We start from the raw sequence: 18,845 nt of genomic DNA, 5'->3' as shown, positions 1-18,845 counted from the left end.
AAGGGTCGATCCCACGGAGATTGTTGGTATGAAGCAAGCTATGGTCACCTTGTAAATCTCAGTCAGGCGGATATAAAATAGTTATGGAGTTTTCGAACATAAATAATAAATAGATAGAAAATAAGGATAGAAACACTTATGTAATTCATTGGTGAGAATTTCAGATAAGCGCATAGAGATGCTTTCGTTCCTCTGAACCTCTGCTTTTCTGCTGTCTTCATCCAATCAATCCTACTCATTTCCATGGCTGGCTTTATGTAAGGACATCACCGTTGTCAATGGCTACTTTTTATCCTCTCTGGAAAATGGTCCGATGCGCTGTCACTGCATGGCTAATCGTCTGGAGGCATCACCCTTGTCAATGGCTGCATCCCATCCTCTTGTGAAAATGGTCCAAATGCTCTGTCACAGCACGGCTAATCATCTGAGGTTCTCGATCATACTGGAATAGGATTCACCCTCCTTTTGCGTCTGTCACTACGCCCAGTACTCGCGAGTTTGAAGTTCGTCACAGTTATTCAATCCTAGAGTCCTACTCGGAATACCACAGAAAAGGTTTAGACTTTCCGGACTCTCATGAATGCCGCCATCAATCTAGCTTATACCACGAAGATTCTGATTAAGAGATCCAAGAGATACTCATTCAAGCTAAGGTGGAACGGAAGTGGTTGTCAGGCACGCGTTCGTGGGGGAATGATGATGATTGTCACGTTCATCACATTCAGGTTGAAGTGCGAATGAATATCTTAGAAGCGGAATAAGTTGAATTGAATAGAAAAACAGTAGTACTTTGCATTAATCCTTGAGGAACAGCAGAGCTCCACACCTTAATATATGGAGTGCAGAAACTCTACCGTTGAAAAATACATAAGTGAATACAGGGTAAGCATGGCCGAGTGGCCAGCCTCCCATGGAGGTCTATAGATCAAAATATGATCATCAGATGATTCGAAGATGTCTAATACAGTAGTAAAAAGTCCTATTTATAATAAACTAGCTACTAGGGTTTACAGAAGTAAGTAATTGATGCATAAATTCACTTCCGGGGCCCACTTGGTGTGTGCTTGGGCTGAGCTTGAATGTTACACGTGCAGAGGTCATTCTTGGAGTTGAACGCTAGTTTGTAACGTATTTCTGGCATTCAACTCTGGCTTGTGACGTGTTTCTGGCGTTTAACTCCAGACAGCAGCATAGAACTGGCGTTCAACGCCCTTTTACGTCATCTAAACTCGGCCAAAGTATGGACTATTATATATTGCTGGAAAGCCCTGGATGTCTAATTTCCAACGCAATTAGAAGCGCGCCATTTTGAGTTCTGTAGCTCCAGAAAATCCACTTTGAGTGCAGGGAGGTCAGAATCCAACAGCATCAGCAGTCCTTCTTCAACCTCTGAATCTGATTTTTGCTCAAGTCCCTCAATTTCAGCCAAAAAATACCTGAAATCACAGAAAAACATACAAACTCATAGTAAAGTCCAAAAATGTGAATTTAACATAAAAACCAATAAAACATCCCTAAAATTAACTAGGTCCTACTAAAAATATACTAAAAACAATGCCAAAAAGCGTATAAATTATCCGCTCATCAGTGTGGCAGGTACAGGTCCTTACCCTCCATCACACACCATATGAGGGTGATCATAGCGGCAGGTAGCTCCGTCTCATGGGTACTCGGCATAACAAAGTTGCTCAGGATCTGATGCCATAGCCGAGCCTCATCATTTAAGTAAATCCGCTTGATTCCCTTAGGCATGGTGGTGTTCTGACCCATGACCCATGGAACAGTCGGGTCAAGGGCTATCCTTGCCTTGACGGCATCCCAGTCAAATTTCATGAAGCGCATGTCCTCCTCAGCCTTTTGATAACCATCTGGCTGATTAGATTTAGGCAGAAGCTTCAGAATATCCTCAATGGCCTCTTCAGTGACCAGTATCTGCTTCCCTCTTAGGGTCACTGCATCTAGGGAATTTTTGAAGTAATTGCAGTAAAACTCTCTTACCCAAGATGCAATGACCTCAGTCAGGTTTCGCTCCAGGAAGAACCAGCCTCTTTGTTTGATCTGATCAGAGGTGTATTGCTGGAGTTCTTCCGGAATTTTCAGAGTCCGCTCCAGGTACACGTTCCTGGAGGTTGCAAACACCGGATACTTTAACTCACATTATTTGTTTGCAAACTTGATGGGATCAGTAGCAGGGAGTAGCTGGTCAGCCTTCTCCTGCGGGGTGAAGTGTTTCTCCCGCCAGGAGTCATCATGCATGATGTCCAGGATGGACATAGAGGATTCTCCTCTTTTTCGTTTGCCAGTTGTTGCCTTTCCTTTTCCTTTTTTTTGGGTGTTAGACATCCTGAAAAACAGAAATCAAGGATATAATAAAAACAGAAAAACAAGTAGGCAAATAACAAAAGAAGCACATAATCGCAAAGGAGCAGTAGAATGATGAAAATGAGTTAAGTAAATGTGCATTAAGGATTGTATAGGAGTTAAAAGTCCGAGAAGAAAAATTCACAATCCAAAATGTATTAGAATTCATGTTAATTAGGAAAAATTATCATCATGCCTTAGTCAGAAGGTTAAAGAGAATAGTGAAAAACCAGAAGAGATGTTTTGAAAAGTAAGTAGGTTAGGAATGAAAAAGAGGTAAGGAAGTTTGAAATCAGTGAGGTAGGAAAAAGAAAGTCAGAGTAAGTGGCATCATGATCATTTTCTAAGTAACAAGCATTCACAATTAGAAGCTACAATTAACTCATATCCAAACAAGGAAATCAGGTTGATGATGATTCAGATAGATATAGAAATAGCAAAAATTAGAATCTAAACAGCAAAAATGCATATTATGAACCAGGAAATTAAAAAGAATAAGAAAGCTTGCCCTGGTATTCATGAATTGGTTTGGTAGAAGCAGAGTAAAGCAGAGTTCAAAGTGTCAAAACCAAGACATGAATGGAAATAAAACAGTTTATAGAAAATTGGGCAGCATTCTGGCTAAAATTTGATGTTCCCGGAAAATGAACAGCAACAGAATAGTTCATATAAAATAAAACAAACTGCAATTAGGTTTGAACAAGAAAAAACATTCGTAATAGCAGCATGAACAGTAAGAACAACATATGAACAATACTAATATCACAGCAACAGCAGAATTGCAAAAATTATAAAGCAAGTAGCATGAACAGCGCAATTAATCAGGCCTAAATCCACTAACCACATCCTAGGCTACCTAACCACCTAGAATCCACTACAACATGCATATCTAACTAGCCTAATGATGAGCATAAACAAAAAAAATATATAATTAGCTATGAATTGAAAGAAGAGTGGCGTTCGGCGGAACCTGGTAGGCGTATGAATGGAAGTGGGGCAGAGAGATGGCTGGGGGATGGTGGTGGTGGCGACTGACGCAGCGATTGAGGGTGGTTGGCACGGTAGTGGTTGTTCGGAGGTAGGGGGTTTTCGGGTAGGTTAATGGGGGTAGGGGTTAAGGGGGAGGGGAAGGGAAGGGGGCGTGGGTGGGTGGGTGGTGGGTGCGGCGGTGACGGCGGCACGGTGGGGGTGGTGGTCGCGGAGGGGGGCAGTAGTGGTGGGGGGAAGAAGAGGAGAGAAGAAGAAGAAAGAGGGAGAAAGGAGAAGGGGGTGGCGTTGCGGTGGGGTCTGGGTGGTTGATGGTGGTGTGGTGGCGTAGGGTGGCGCGGGTGGTGGAGGAGCAGCAAGGGTTGCAGAGAAGAGGAAGAAGAAAGGGGTTGGGGGGGGGGTGGGCGATGGGGTAGGGTTCGCGTCACAGGGGGTTAATAAATTTGAATCCACGCGATCGCGTGGAGCACGCGGTCGCGTGGCTAGGGTTGAATGGGGGATGACGCAATCGCGTGAGTGATGCGATCGCATGGAATGGGTAAAAGAATGAATGACGCCGTCGCGTGAGGCATGCGACCGCGTCGTTGAAAATTGTGCTAAACGCACAATTCCAGCGTCGTTTCAGCGCAACTCTCTGTCTCCTTTGGGGTGTTGTGCAATCCTCGCGACGCGATCGCATCGCTCACACTTTCGCATGGAATGGGTGTTGTGCAAGTGACGCGATCACGTCAGGGACGCGACCGCGTGGGTCATTTTGTGCGAAACGCGCAACAGCCGCACGATTCCAGCCCAACTTTCTGGGCGTTGGATCCTTACGCCGATTTCCAGGTCACGCAGCCGCGTGAATGACGCGGACGCATGGGAAGTGTTTTTCGCAACTGACGCGATCGCATGAGTGATGCGGTCGCGTCGCACGCCCTTTCTCTCTTTTTTTTATTATTATGTAGGTATGCAATTATGCAGTATGCAATGCGAGTGAATAATATTCAGGTTCAATTGAAAAGGAAATAGAAATAAATAACACGAAATAAAACTGAAAAAGGAATGACCATACCATGGTGGGTTGTCTCCTACCTAGCACTTTTAGTTAAAGTCCTTAAGTTGGACAATTGGGGAGTCCTTTGTTATGGTGGCTTGTGCTTGAACTTATCCAGGAATCTCCACCAATGTTTGTAATTCCAGTGGCCTCTGGGATCCCAAACAAGGCACGTAAAGCTTCTGAACAGCTTCAAACAGATTCTCAGGCTTCCAGTGTGCTGAATGTCAGAACAGACTCCAGGATCCCAAACTTTGCTTTTAAATCCGCCTCCGTCTTGATCTATATTTTTCCATCCGTGCAGTTTAGAAAGTAGATTCTCACCATGGTGACCAAACGTTTTCTGAGATCCATTTGATTGATCATGATGCCAATCCGTGCACTTCGAGTTGAAGCGTGGAACCTTATTGAACCTTGTGCACCAACTCTGAGTACGAGCCATTTCCTTCTTACTCTTAAAGCCGCAGAGAGCTCTAAGCTGGCCATCTGTTTCAAGCAACCTATATTCAAGTGGAAAAATAAAGCCAAAGGTTAAGGATTATACCCACTTGAAGCTTGTATTGGGTGGTAATGGCCTTGGGATAGGTGTTTCCAGTGGTTCTGTAAGTTCTACTCCCTTGTGCTCTTCTGTGAATTTCTTTACTTCCTTGCAGACTTCTTCAAATGCATCCATGTCCTGATCACAGCCTTCTATGTCTTCCTCGTCACTTAAGTCATAAACCGGAGGTTGAGAGAAATCTACCTCCGCATCATCTTCGTATTCACTTGGGGAAGATTCTTCGATCTCAGAGAATTCACTTGCGGATACAAGTTCATTACTAGGAGAACTTGACTTGAGATTATCATTATCAAGGAAACTTGCTTCTTGGATTATTCCGTTTAGTTCTTCATAAAAGACTTGCTTTGGGAGTTGTACACTATCCTCCTTAGCATTAATTGTAACGTCCTTGACAGAATTTTCCACAATTCTGGATTTCCATGGAAGTTCAGCTTCTCCTAAGTCTTCAACCAACTCTTCTTCTTTTACAATGACAGCTTCCTCTACTTGTTCTAGTATGAAGTCATGCCCTGTTCTGCCCACTGGAGTTTCGAGTATCTCCTTTATACTACGCTCTTCATTAGATTGTCCACATGGGGCTGTGGGAGGTCCTTGAATGTTCAAACTTCTAGAAGATAATTGACTTACTGCTTGCTCCAGTTGATGAAGGGTTGTTTGAAGTTGATCTACTGTTTCCTTGAGGCAAACCTCTGATTCTCGGGGTGATGGAATTGGACGTGGTACATGGGGAAGTGGTGGTGTTTGGGAGTAATTAGATTGGAATTGGGGTAAATGAGGATCAAATGGTGCTGAATGGTGAAAAGAAGCTTATGAGTGGGGTGGTTCGAAGTTATATTGAGAGGATGGCCTATAAGCATAGGGTGGGGCTTGTTGGTAACTACAAGATTGTCCACCATGTCTATTGGCTTGATATGCATTGTAGAATGGTCTTTGTCCGTGATATCTTGGAGGGTGTTGTTGCCTAAAGGGTTGATCAGATCCTCTTGGCTCCATCCATCTTTGATTGCTCTGACCTTGATGCATGTTCCTGTTATAACTTTCACTCCTTTCAACAATATTAGAACCAAACTCAAAGAGAGAGGGGTGAGAATTCATAATAGCTAATGGAAATAAAAGGAGAAAATAAAGACAAATAAACAAGTAAAAGAAAAATATTTACAATAACCAGTAATAAGACACACGATTGTAGTTCCCCGGCAACGGCGCCATTTTGAAAGAACTGAAGATTAATGGTTTAGAAGTTATAGTAAACTCTCGTTGCAAGTATAGTTACTAAACCAAGCAATCAACCTTTCTTACAAACGTTTTGGTTGTCACAAGTAACAAACCCCTTAAAAATTGATAACCGAAGTATTTAAACCTCGGGTCATCTTCTCAAGGAACTGCAGGGAAGTATGTTCTTATTATTGGTTATGAAGATTGTAAATTGGGGTTTTGAAGACGAGGAACAAGTAATTTAAATGGCAGGTAAAATAAATAAATAACTGTAAAATAAACTTTTGGCAAGGTATGAGAAATTAGAAGTCCTATCCTAGTTATCTTTATCAATGATGATGAAGATTGAATCTTAATTCCACTTAGTTAGCCTTTACTTAAAGCAAAGAAAGGTCAAGTGACTAATTAGTTTGATCTTCAAATCCTAGTTAATCCCTAAGGAAAGATTGGGATTATTGAAGTTCAATTCAATTAGCAAAGATAACAATTATCAATCATGTTGAGTTTGATAACTCCTGAGTTACTGATTTCTTAACCAAGATCAAAAGGGGAAAAGTAAATCTACTTGAATAAAAATATCTTCAGATTGGAAGCAACAGTAATATAAATAAAAGAAAGCAATCATAAACTGGAATACCTCAAATAACATTAATTCAAAGAATAATCTGTAACATAGAAGAATTTATAAATTAAATTGAGAAAATAAGTAAAAAGGAATATTGAACCTGATAAAAAGAGATAATCCTGAAAGCAAAAGAAATCCTAATTCTAAATCCTAAAAGAGAGAGGAGAGAACCTCTCCCTAAAAACTACATCTAAATCATGAAAAGTAACTAATTGGAGACTCTCCCTGAATGGATGCATTCCCCCACTTCATAACCTCTGATCTGTGCCTTCTGGACTTGGATTTGGGCCAAAAAGTGCTTCAGAAATCGCTTGGAGTATTTTCTATAATTTCTGGTGCGTGGCCTTTATCACGCGTCCGCGCGGGTCACGCGGTCGCGTCATCTGGAGTTTTCCTTATCACGTGGTTGCGTCACTGCCATTTCGCGCTGGCATGTGGCCGCGTCGTCCATGCGATCGCGTCACTGCCAGTTTCTCCAAAAACTCCGTTTTATGCTTTCCTTCCATTTTTGTAAGTTTCCTTTCCATCCTTTAAGTCATTCCTGCCTTAGAAGATCTGAAACTACTCAACACACGAATCACGGCATCGAATGGAAATAAAGGGTAATTAAAATAATTACTTTTAAAGCATAGGAAACATGTTTTTCACATACATCACATAATAAGGAAGGGAAAGTAAAACCATACAATTAACATGAATAAGTGAGTGAAGGATTGAATAAATCACTTAAATTAGGCACAAAATATATCATAAAATATGGGTTTATCACACGCGGACGCGTGCCTGACGCTCACGCGTCATTAAGAAAATTTCGCGACCCACGCGTACGCGTACCGTACACGTACGCGTCGCCTGCGCCAAACAATTACACTAGTTCGCCGCCCAGTTTTAATTTTCTTTCTCTCTCTCTTAATCCTAATTCTCTTTTGTTCTTTTATCATTTTATTCTTCTTTCATCTTACTATTTGTTTTTGTTTTCAGTTCTTCTTTGCTTGAGGACAAGCAAACTTTTAAGTTTGGTGTTGACGCTTCACTTATGAATTTTTTGTTTATTTTTATGGCACCAAAAGGGAGGCGAATCATCTTCACGAAGGAGCACAACCTGAAGAATAAAATGACTGCTAGGATAACTAAGGTGGTTGAGTTCCTTTCATTCTATATTCCTTCCCGCTTTTACAATATTATGTTCCGGTTTTCTGCTATTTTGCTTTGTTTGTTGCATGAGCCTTTATTAGTTAGAATCCTCGGTCTAGTTTAGTTTTCTCTTAATTGCTTTAATTCTGAAAAGATGTCTCATGTATTACTCACTGAGCTTGAATTCAAATAAAAAATATAGAAGTGATGTATCACATGAGAAATTGAGTTAATTTTAAGAGTAGTCTTATTTACTTAGATATGGTGGCAATACTTTTTGTTTTCTGAATGAATGCTTGAGCAGTGCATATTTTTGATAGTGAAGTTTATGAATGTTAAAATTGTTGGCTCTTGAAAAAATGATGAAAAAAGAGAAATGTTATTAATAATATGAAAAATTATAAAATTGATTCTTGAAGCAAGAAAAAGCAGTGAAAAACACGAAGCTTGCGAAAAAAAAAGGAATAGAAAAAGAAAGCAGAAAAAGCCAAGAACCCTTTAAACTAAAAGGCAAAGGGTAAAAAGGATCTAAGGCTTTGAGCATTAATGGAGATGAGGGCCTGACGTGGCGGAAATTGGCGAGTTAAGAAATTATTATAAGAGATACGTTGCAAGTACAGTTCTTAACCAACCGAAAATCCGCTTATCAATTTAGAAGGGGTTGTCACAAAATTAAAATTAAAATACTGGGAGTATGAATCCCAGGTCGTCTCCCAACGAGTTGCAGGAAGATGTGCTATTTTATTAATCAGATATTTTCTAAAAATGGTTTGAGTTGATAAACAGGAAATTAAATCAGAGAATTTATGTAATTTAAATAAAAACCTTGACCGGGAGTAGATTAGTTGGAAGCCCTATCCTTGATGGAGTTCTCTCAAGATAAAATTGATAATTAAAGGTTGCCTGCTCAGTTATCCTTTACCAGGTAAAGGAAAGTTAAGCAAGTTGGAAGTCAATTTCTATTCACAAGTTCTAATTCTCTCCCTTGGGAAGGACTAGTGTCAGTGATTAGAGGGCGACCCAACGCGAAACCCAACTATAATTTTACTCCTGAGCATCCAACTCAAGGTCCTCCTGTCAATCAACTCCCAATCAAGTTATGGAACTACTCGCTCATTATGATTGTAAAATCCATGAAATAAGAAAGGGAAATATTGAAAGACATGATAAATAATAATCAAAAGGATCAATTAAAAATAAAAATAGTTCTTGTATAAATAAATTCTAGAAATAATCCAAGAGTAACTCTGAGTAAATAAAGGACATGGAAGAGTAAATGACAGGTAAGGAAACAAACTAGAATGACGAAGTCTTGACGGAGGTAATAACTCTTCTCAATATCCCAGTCCAAAAAGCAATAAAATCAAAATCCTAAAAACTATGAATGTGTAGAGAGAAAACTTAGAGGAGGAGTAAAATCAGATCTAAAACTAAAATTATGCGGAATGAATGTTTTGTTTTTGGTCTCTGCATGTTCCCTGGCTCTAATATGCTTTTCTGGGCCGAAAATTAGGTCAAAACAGGGCCCAAAATCGCCCCCAGCGAATTCTGCAGATTCTGTAGATCGCGCACGTCATGCGATCGCGTCATCCAGGCGTTCACGTCATCCAGCGTTTTGCCTTGCCACGCGTGCGCGTCGTCCACGTTTTCGCGTCACTTGTGCAGTTTCCAATCCACGCGATCGCGTGAGCCATGCGTCTGCGTCACTGCAATTTCCTCTATGTCGCGCGGTCGTGTGTGCCATGCGTCCGCGTCACTTCTCGCTGGTCATCTCCTCAATTCCTTGTGTTCCTTTCATTTTTGCAAGCTTCCTTTCTAATCTCCAAGTCATTTATGCCCTATAAAGCCTGAAACACTTAACACACAGATCATGGCATCGAATGGAATAAAGGAGAATTAAAATACAAAATTAAAAGTCTTTAGGAAGCAAGTTTTCAACCATGAAGTATTTTTAGGAAGGAATTATAAATGCATGCTAATCACATGAATAAGTGGGTAAAGATTTGATAAAACCGCACAACTAAACACAATATAAACCATAAAATAGTGGTTTATCAACCTCCCCACACTTTGTCATTAGCATGTCTTCATGCTTAGTTGAAGGAGATAAAATAAATGAGTAGGAACATGTAAAACTCATGCAATGCAATGCAACCTATATATGTGAATGCAACTATATGATTCTTGTCCACTGGGTCAAAAGTAATAAGCTCTTCAAGACAATCACAAATCAAATTCCACTAATTCAATTCTTATATAGTAAGAACAGATAAAAATGCAAGAAGGTAGCTCATGAAAGCAGGGAACATAGAACTTAAGCATTGAACCCTCACTGATGATGTATGTATGCTCTAATCTCTCTAGTGTATATGGTAATTACTCTATCCTTCTCTAATCATGCTTTCTAATTTTTGTTCTTCACCTAACCAATCAACAACAATTAATATACCAATGCAAACATCATGAGGTCTTTTCAAGGTTGTAATGGGGCCAAGGTATGGGTAAGGGTACATATATGGCTAAGTAAGCTTATATATTGAATCTTTAATTAACCCAAGCTTTCACCTAACACACATATATATATTCTTTATAGCTTAAATTTCACACTTAGCTACCCAAAATTTTCTTTTCACATTCCTTACTCATGTATCGACTTTTATTTTAATTTTATCATACATGCATTGATCTTTGAATTCTTAACTTAATTTTGGGGTAATTTTGTCCCCTTATTTGATTATTGAATATTTTTTTGGATTTTTTTGAACATAAATATAAACATAGTTTATCAATGCACATAGATTTTTAATTTTTATAGTTTTACATGAGTAGGCACCCAAATTCCCATTATATTATCATGACACATTCCCTTATTATCTTTTGTTCCCACAATTTTTCCATACTTAATTGACACACAATTTTATCTTAAGCTAACCAAAGATTCAATTGGGATATATAATTGTTTTTCTGCTTAAGGTTAGTGATGTGGTGAAATACAGAACAAATGGGATTTAAAGGCTCAAAGTGGCTAACAAAGGTAATTGAAAGGGTAGGCTTATTTGGGATAAGTGAGCTAAACAAATAATGGCCTCAATCATATGCAAGCATGTAAATATATTAAACATTGGACATATAGGATGAAACAAAATATAAAGTACAATCATAGAGAAGTAAACACACAAGAATAAAATAATTATGGTTAAATAATGTAACCATGTATGAAGGCTCAAATCTCACAGGTTGTGTGTTCTTTAGCTCAAAAACCATGTTCCAAATACAACTTCAAGCAAATTTAACACAAAAGTTTTGATTAAAATTAGTGAAATTTGTTCTAAAAATAGGGTCTTAGAAGAAACTTATTGTCTTTTCAATCAAGTAGAACATGCATGCAATCTATCCTATTCTACAAAAGAAAAACTAACTAAATATCCTATTTTATTGGTGTTAGGGAAGAGAATTTACCTCTGGAAGTCAGATACTGACCGACCTCCCCACACTTAAGGCTTTGTACCGTCCTCGGTGCCATCTGTCAGGAACAAGGGTGGGCTGGTAGCAGTATCTCCACAGTCGGGACCATCATGGCTCCCTGTGCTGGTAAAGGAAGTGGAGTCTGGGGTGTCTGAGTCTCTGTATTTTCGCTTAAGTAGCTCCTTGAGGTATGTGAATCGGCACTTGTTACGGCGCTCTCTTAGCTTTTCTTTGTGTTCCTGCCGATCCAACCTTTCAAGTATCTGATAGAGCAGTTGATTGGTTGTAGGTGCTTGTGGTGTTGAAGGAGGAATGTCTTCAGCCAGTTCAGTAGGCTGGCTTGTAGTGGCTGCTGGAGGTCTGATATATTTCCCGTTAGGGACATACTGATCATCCCGTGGAAGCATGGCTTTGGTGTCCCCATCTCTGTAGGAGACTCCGGCTGCTGAGACAAGATCTGAGACCAAGGCGGGAAAAGGTAAGTTGCCCACGATTTGTACGTGTCCCATAGCATTCCGGATGTGTCTTGGTAGGTTTAGAGGTTGATCTGTAAGGATGCACCATAGTAGAACGGCCATGTCTGCAGTGAAGGAGGACTCGTAAGTGCTCGGAAAGACGTAATGGGACATAATCTGTGCCCATACGCGAGCCTCCAAGGTAAGTGCGGAAGCCAATATTCCCTTAGGACGGGAACGATAGTATCCGTAGATCCATCTGCTGCCAGTTAGGGCGATAATTCTGAGAACAGCGTCCCATTCAAATTGGTACATCTGGCGCTTGAGTGCGGCTTCTTGAAATGCGTCCAGTCCTTCTGGAGTAGGGGGAAGATCTAAAGCTCGTTGGATGGCCTCTTCTGTAATGGGGACTTGCTTCTGACGGACATAGACAGATTACAGGGTTGGCAGGTGGAAATTGGAGTAGAACTCGACTACCCAAGAAAGATTAACCTGCCGTGGCTATCTCCGTAGGAAATTCCATTGTCTTTGTTCGATTTGCGACTCAACAAATCTAGCAATACGGGTTGGGAGGATAAGAAGGTATTCGTTGTTGTAACTCCTTTCTGCCAGGATGGGGAACATCTGCTCACAGAAGCGATTAGAAAATCGCGCAGTGTCCTTTGTTGGGAAGGCTTTCTCCTTTTCATAAACCTTTATAATCCTCTTGATTCTTTTTGTTGAGGGCTTAACTGCAGTCGAAGATGGTTCTGCCACTAATGCTCTCTTTGTTCCTCTTCTTGCTGGTGGTTTGGGAGTAGCTTTCTCCTTGCCTTTCTTGGTGGCCATCCTAAAAGAAAGAAAAGAGAAAGTTTGTTAAGATGTCAAGGTTTGGAGCAAGGAAGAGGGCAGGAAAGGTGGTAAGTAATGCCCATTAAAAGATGAATGATGTTAACACATGGTCATGACTACATGTGAAAAGTTAATCAACGGAAAATAGCCAGTGCATATGATGACAATTAAATGCAAGGTGTTTATTGGCATGCAGGCAAAGGCATGAATAACATAGATCAAGCATTCAATGTCCATGTTAGATTACCAAGCCTTTCAAACTAATAACCTGTTTGTAACAATAATTATATTAAATTAATAAAATATAAAAAAAGGTTTTGTGAAAAGCAAGCATTTAGAGTAGTAGGATAAAAGAAACTAAAAATAGTGCACAATGCCATACGGGCGTTTTCACAAACACATAGCATGCATGATAAATAAGCTAATGAAACTAATAAATTGAACATGCAAGCAACCCTTTTAAAAAGTAATATATAATTGTCAAAAAGTTCCTGAATAATTCACAAGCAAATCATAGGAAAGAATAGTGACCCAAAAAATTTCCAACACCAATTAAAAGAAAAATAAAGAAAAAGAAAACATGGATAATGCAAGGAAAGAGAAAAGAAAAAGATAACATAAAAACAAGAATAGAAAAGTAAGGAGGGGAGAAGAAAAGAAAAACCTTGATAATGGTGGTGAGAAAGAGAAAAGGTAGAGAGTGAGAAAGAAGGAAGAAGGAAGAAATAAGGAGGGAAAAGAAAAAAGTAGGATTTGGGGAAGAGAAAGATAAGATATTTTGGCAGATTAGGTTAAGCTGTGCGGTGCAAGCGACGTGGACGTGTGGGGTACGTGTTCGCGCGGATGGCGCTTAGAAGAGTCGACGCGGTCACGTGGGTCACGTGGACGCGTGACTCGTTTTTGGTACTGGCGCGAGGGCAGCCTCGCGCTCGCACAACTCTCTGTTCAAAACTCATTATTGCCAAATTCCAGGGTGACGCGGTCACGTGGTTGACGCGATCGCATGGGTGGCCAACATTGGGGGATGACGCAGACGCGTGGGGCATGCGTTCGCGTGGTAGGGACTGTGCGTCCAGCGCCAATCCAGCACCACCTACCACAACTTTCGGCCATGCACCCTTTTGTACGTCGATTTTCAGGTCACGCGTCCGCGTGGGTGACGCGGACGCCTGAAAGGCAATTCTCCCACATGACGCGGACGCTTCAGCGATGCGGTCGCGTGGGGCGATTTATGCCAAAGGCACGCCTCCAGCCACACTCTCGCGTGACTTTCTGTTCGATTTCTTATTCTTTCTGAGCCACCTGCGACGCGGATGCGTTGGCGACGCTGTCGCGTTGCGTGCTCTCCCTTTTTTTTTTAAATAAAAATATGCAAACGCAGATGCAAACTAAATGTGCTAATAAAGAGAAGAGTTATTGAAAAAAAGAAAACTAAGAATAAAGAAAGGAACGATCATACCATGGTGGGTTGTCTCCCACCCAGCACTTTGCTTTAACGTCCTTAAGTTGGACGCTCCACTAGCTCAGTGTTCTGCTGTGGGTGGATCCTCCAAGAGGAAGATCTCTAGCTCCCTGGGTTTCATCTTCGCACCATGATATAGCTTCAAGCGATGTCCATTAACTTTGATTAATTCAGAGCTTGAAGGATGACTCAAGTGGAAAACTCCGTATGGATCAACCTTCTCCACTCTATATGGACCTTCCCATCTTGATCTTAACTTGCCTGGCATGAGTCTAAGTCTAGAGTTATAAAGGAGGACAAAGTCCCCAGGTTGGAACTCTCTCCTCTTGATGTGCTTATCATGCACAACCTTCATCTTTTCCTTGTACAGTCTTGTGCTCTCATAAGCTTCTAGGTGTAGGCTCTCTAATTCTTGCAGTTACAACTTTTTCTCAGTTCCGGCCTTCTCAAATTCCATATTGCATCCTTTACTGCCCAAAAGACTTTGTGCTCTACCTCTACTGAGAGGTGACAGGCCTTTCCATAAACTAAGCGGAAGGGACTCATCCCAATGAGTGTCTTGTATGTAGTTTTGTATGCCCAGAGTGCATCTTGTAGCCTGGTGCTCCAGTCTCTTCTATTAGGTTTGACTATCTTCTGCAATATACTCTTTATCTCTCTGTTAGATACCTCAGCTTGCCCATTAGTCTGGGGATGGTAGGCTGTTGCCACTTTATGAACTATCCCATGCTTCTTCAGTAATCCTATTAGTCTCCTGTTACAGAAATGGGTGCCTTGATCGCTCACGATTGCTCGTGGTGATCCAAAGCGACAGATAATGTGGTTTCTCACAAAGAAAACAACAATGTTAGCATCATCAGTGCGGGTAGGAATTGCTTCTACCCACTTAGAAATATAATCTACAGCTAACAATATATAAAAATAACCATTAGAATTTGGGAATGGACCCATGAAGTCAATGCCCCGAACATAAAAAATTTCACAAAAAAGCATAGTCTGTTGAGGCATCTCATCCCTCTTGGATATATTACCAAACCTTTGGCATGGGGAACAAGATTTACAAAATTCAGCAGCGTCTTTAAAAAGAGTAGGCCCCAGAATCCACAGTCTAAAATTTTTCTAGCTGTTCTTTGAGGGCCAAAATGTCCTCCACTCTCAGATGAGTGACAGGCCTCTAAAATGGACTGGAATTCTGATTGAGGCATACACCGTCTAATTACCTGGTCAGTGACACATCTCCATAGATAGGGGTCATCCCATATATAATATTTGGACTCGCTTTTCAGCTTGTCTCTTTGATGCTTAGTAAAGTTTGGAGGAAAGGTGCGGCTAACTAGATAATTAGCTATAGGTGTATACCAAGGGATTACTTCAGATACTGCTTGTAAGTCATCAAATGGGAAATTATCATTTATAGGAGTGGCGGTATCCTTAATGTGCTCAAGGCGACTCAAGTGGTCTGCCACTAGATTCAGGTTACCACTCCTATCCTTAATTTCTAAATCAGATTCTTGTAGTAGCATCCAACGTATAAGCCTTGGCTTGGACTCCTTTTTAGCTAATAAATACTTTAGAGTTGCATGGTCTGAGTACACTACTACTTTAGTACCAAGTACATAGGCTCAGAATTTATCTAGAGCAAAAATAATAGCAAGAATCTCTTTCTCAGTAGTAGTGTAGTTAGACTGAGCAGTGTCTAAAGTCTTAGACGCATAAGCAATTACAAAAGGATCCTTACCTTCACGCTGAGCCAGCGTTGCTCCTACTGCATGGTTGGAAGCATCGCACATGATTTCAAATGGCTGGCTCCAGTCAGGTCCTCTCACAATTGGAGCTTGAGTCAGGGCAGTCTTCAGCTTATCAAACGCTTGTTTGCAATCCTCACTGAACTCGAACTCAATATCTTTCTGCAGTAGTCTGGATAAGGGTAGTGCTACCTTACTGAAGTCCTTAATGAATCTCTGGTAAAAACCTGCATGGCCAAGGAACGAACGGACTTCCCTCACAGAGGAGGGGTAAGGTAAACTAGAAATAACATCCACCTTTGTTGGATCTACAGAAATGCCAGTATTAGATACAACATGTCTAAGTACAATCCCTTGTTTTACCATAAAGTGACATTTTTCAAAATTCAATACAAGGTTCGTACTGACACATCTATCTAATACTATAGATAAACTATCCAAGCAAAGGCTAAATGAATCACCATAAATGCTAAAATCATCCATAAAGACCTCCATACAGTTCTCAATAAGGTCAGAGAAAAGACTCATCATGCACCTTTGGAAAGTAGCTGGTGCATTGCACAAAGGGTATTCTCTTATAAGCATAAGTCCCAAAAGGACATGTAAAAGTAGTCTTTTCCTGATCTTCAGGAGCTAGATGAATTTGAAAATAGCCTGTATAACCATCTAAAAAGCAATAATGGGATTTACCTGACAGGCGATCAAGCATCTAATCAATGAACGGCAAGGGGTAATGATCCTTGCGAGTGGCTTGGTTAAGACGCTTATAGTCAATGCAAACTCTCCAAGAATTCTGCACTCTAGTTGTCAGAAGCTCTCCATGCTCATTTCTTACTATTGTGATTCCAGACTTCTTGGGCACCACTTGTACTGGACTGACCCATTCGCTATCCGAGATGGGGTAAATGATATCTGCTTCAAGTAGCCTGGTCACTTCTTTCTTGATAACTTCTAAGATGGTGAGATTCAGTCTTCTCTGAGGTTGACGGACAAGCTTTTCTCCCTCTTCCAGGAATATTCTGTGTTCACAAACTTGAGGGCTGATGCCTACTATATCCGTCAGGCTCCATCCAATTGCTTTCTTGTGTTTCCTCAGCACATTGAGTAGCTGTTCTTCTTGTTGGGAAGTGAGTTCCCTTGCAATGATAACTGGAAATCTCTGCTTGTCCTCAAGGTAAGCATACTTAAGGTGTGGAGGGAGGGGCCCTCATTGTCCTCATTGTCCTCCAAGAGTGTCCCCACACTTGGACCTTGTCCTGTGTACTTCTCTTCTAACTCCTCCTGGTGAACTTCAGCCACGGTTTCATCTATGATGTCACACTGGGAGATAGAAAGGTCATCCGGAGGGTGTTTCATAGCTCCATTTAAACTGAGTTTCACTATTCTTCCATCTATTTCAAAGGAATAAGTTTCGGAAAATGCGTCCAGCTTGAACTTTGAAGTCTTCAGGAATGGTCTTCCAAGCAGGATTGATGATGGTCGTCCTGAGTCATTAGGGGGCATTTCCAGAATATAGAAGTCAATAGGAAATGTGAGTCCCTTAATGCTCATTAATACATCTTCAGCAACTCCAACCACTGTAATAATGCTTTTATCTGCTAACGCAAAACGAGCTGCCGACCTTTTTAAGGGAGGGAGCCTCAAAGTATCATATATAGACAAAGGCATTATACTAACACATGCTCCTAAATCACACATGCAGTCAGAAAATATCACACCACCAATAGTACAATTAACCATACATGGACCTGGATCACTACACTTTTCAGGTATACCTCCCATTAAAGCAGATATAGAGCTACCTAAAGGAATAGTTTCTAATTCATTAATTTTGTCTTTATGTATGCATAAATCTTTTAGAAATTTTGCGTATTTAGGTACCTGCTGAATAACATAAAAAAGGGGAACAGTTACCTCAACCTTTTTGAATATCTCTACCATTTTGGGGTCAAGTTCCATCTGCTTCCTGGACTTCCTTGCAATTTGTGGAAATGGAATAGGAAGGACGTTTTCTGCAGCGCCTGCGTCCTTTGGTGCTTTTTTTGTGGTTGAACTTTGATAAACCACTATTTTATGGTTTATCTTGTGCTCAATTGAGTGGTTTTTATCAACTCTTTACCCACTTATTCATACTATTTGCATGGTTTTACATTTGCCTTCCTAATTATGTGCTTTGATTGAAAACATGCTTCTTTGACCTTAAGTTCCCTATGTTTAATCCTCTCTTATTACCATTAGATGACTTGATATGTGTGTTAAGTGATTTTAGAGATTACAGGGCAGGAATGGCTCAGAGGATGGAAAGGAAGCATGCAAAAGTGGAAGGAATACAAGAAGTTGGAGAAATTGCTAAGCTGTCCAACCTGACCTCTTCGCACTCAAACGGCTATAACTTTAGCTACAGAGGTCTAATCGATGCGGTTCCAGTTGTGTTGGAAAGCTAACGTCTGGGGCTTCGATTTGATATATAATATGCCATAGTTGTTCTGACGCTAGGCGACGCGAACGCGTGCTCCACGCGGACGCGTCGCAGTGGCGAAAATCAGCGTGGCAGATTTCTTCTCCAGCGATTCCTGGGCTGTTTTCGACCCAGTTTGCGGCCCAGAAAACACAGATTAGAGGCTATAAAGTGGGGGAATCTATTCATTCATAACAACAAGCTCACAACACACAGTTTTAAGTTTTAGATGTAGTTTTTAGAGAGAGAGGCTCTATCCTCTCTCTTAGGATTTAGTTTTAGGATTTAGGATTATTTCTTCTTCATCACAGGTTCAATGTTCCTCTTATTTATTTTTTACTTTTATTATATACTTTTAATTATTATTTATCTTTTCAATTTGGCTTATGCTACATTCATGTTATGATTTTCTTAATTAATATTATTTGAGGTATTTCAGATTTAAGATTGCTTTGCTTTATTTATATTGATGCTTTTAATTTAATTTAGATATTTTCTCCCTTTTGGCTTGG

General features: G+C 40.5%; 1 pseudogene; it reads right to left on the bottom strand.

The window, feature by feature from the left end:
* LOC148568025 (uncharacterized) overlaps positions 1-12,665 on the bottom strand; it is a 49,712-nt pseudogene extending 37,047 nt beyond the window's left edge.
* Positions 12,666-18,845: the final 6,180 nt, after the last annotated feature.

Source organism: Arachis ipaensis, chromosome B4 (genome assembly GCF_059453495.1).
Source record: "Arachis ipaensis isolate K30076 ecotype BB chromosome B4, ASM5945349v1, whole genome shotgun sequence".
In the NCBI taxonomy this organism is placed as follows: Eukaryota; Viridiplantae; Streptophyta; class Magnoliopsida; order Fabales; family Fabaceae; genus Arachis; species Arachis ipaensis.
Note: the sequence above shows the minus strand (reverse complement) of the source record. Positions and strands in the feature narration are given on the sequence as shown.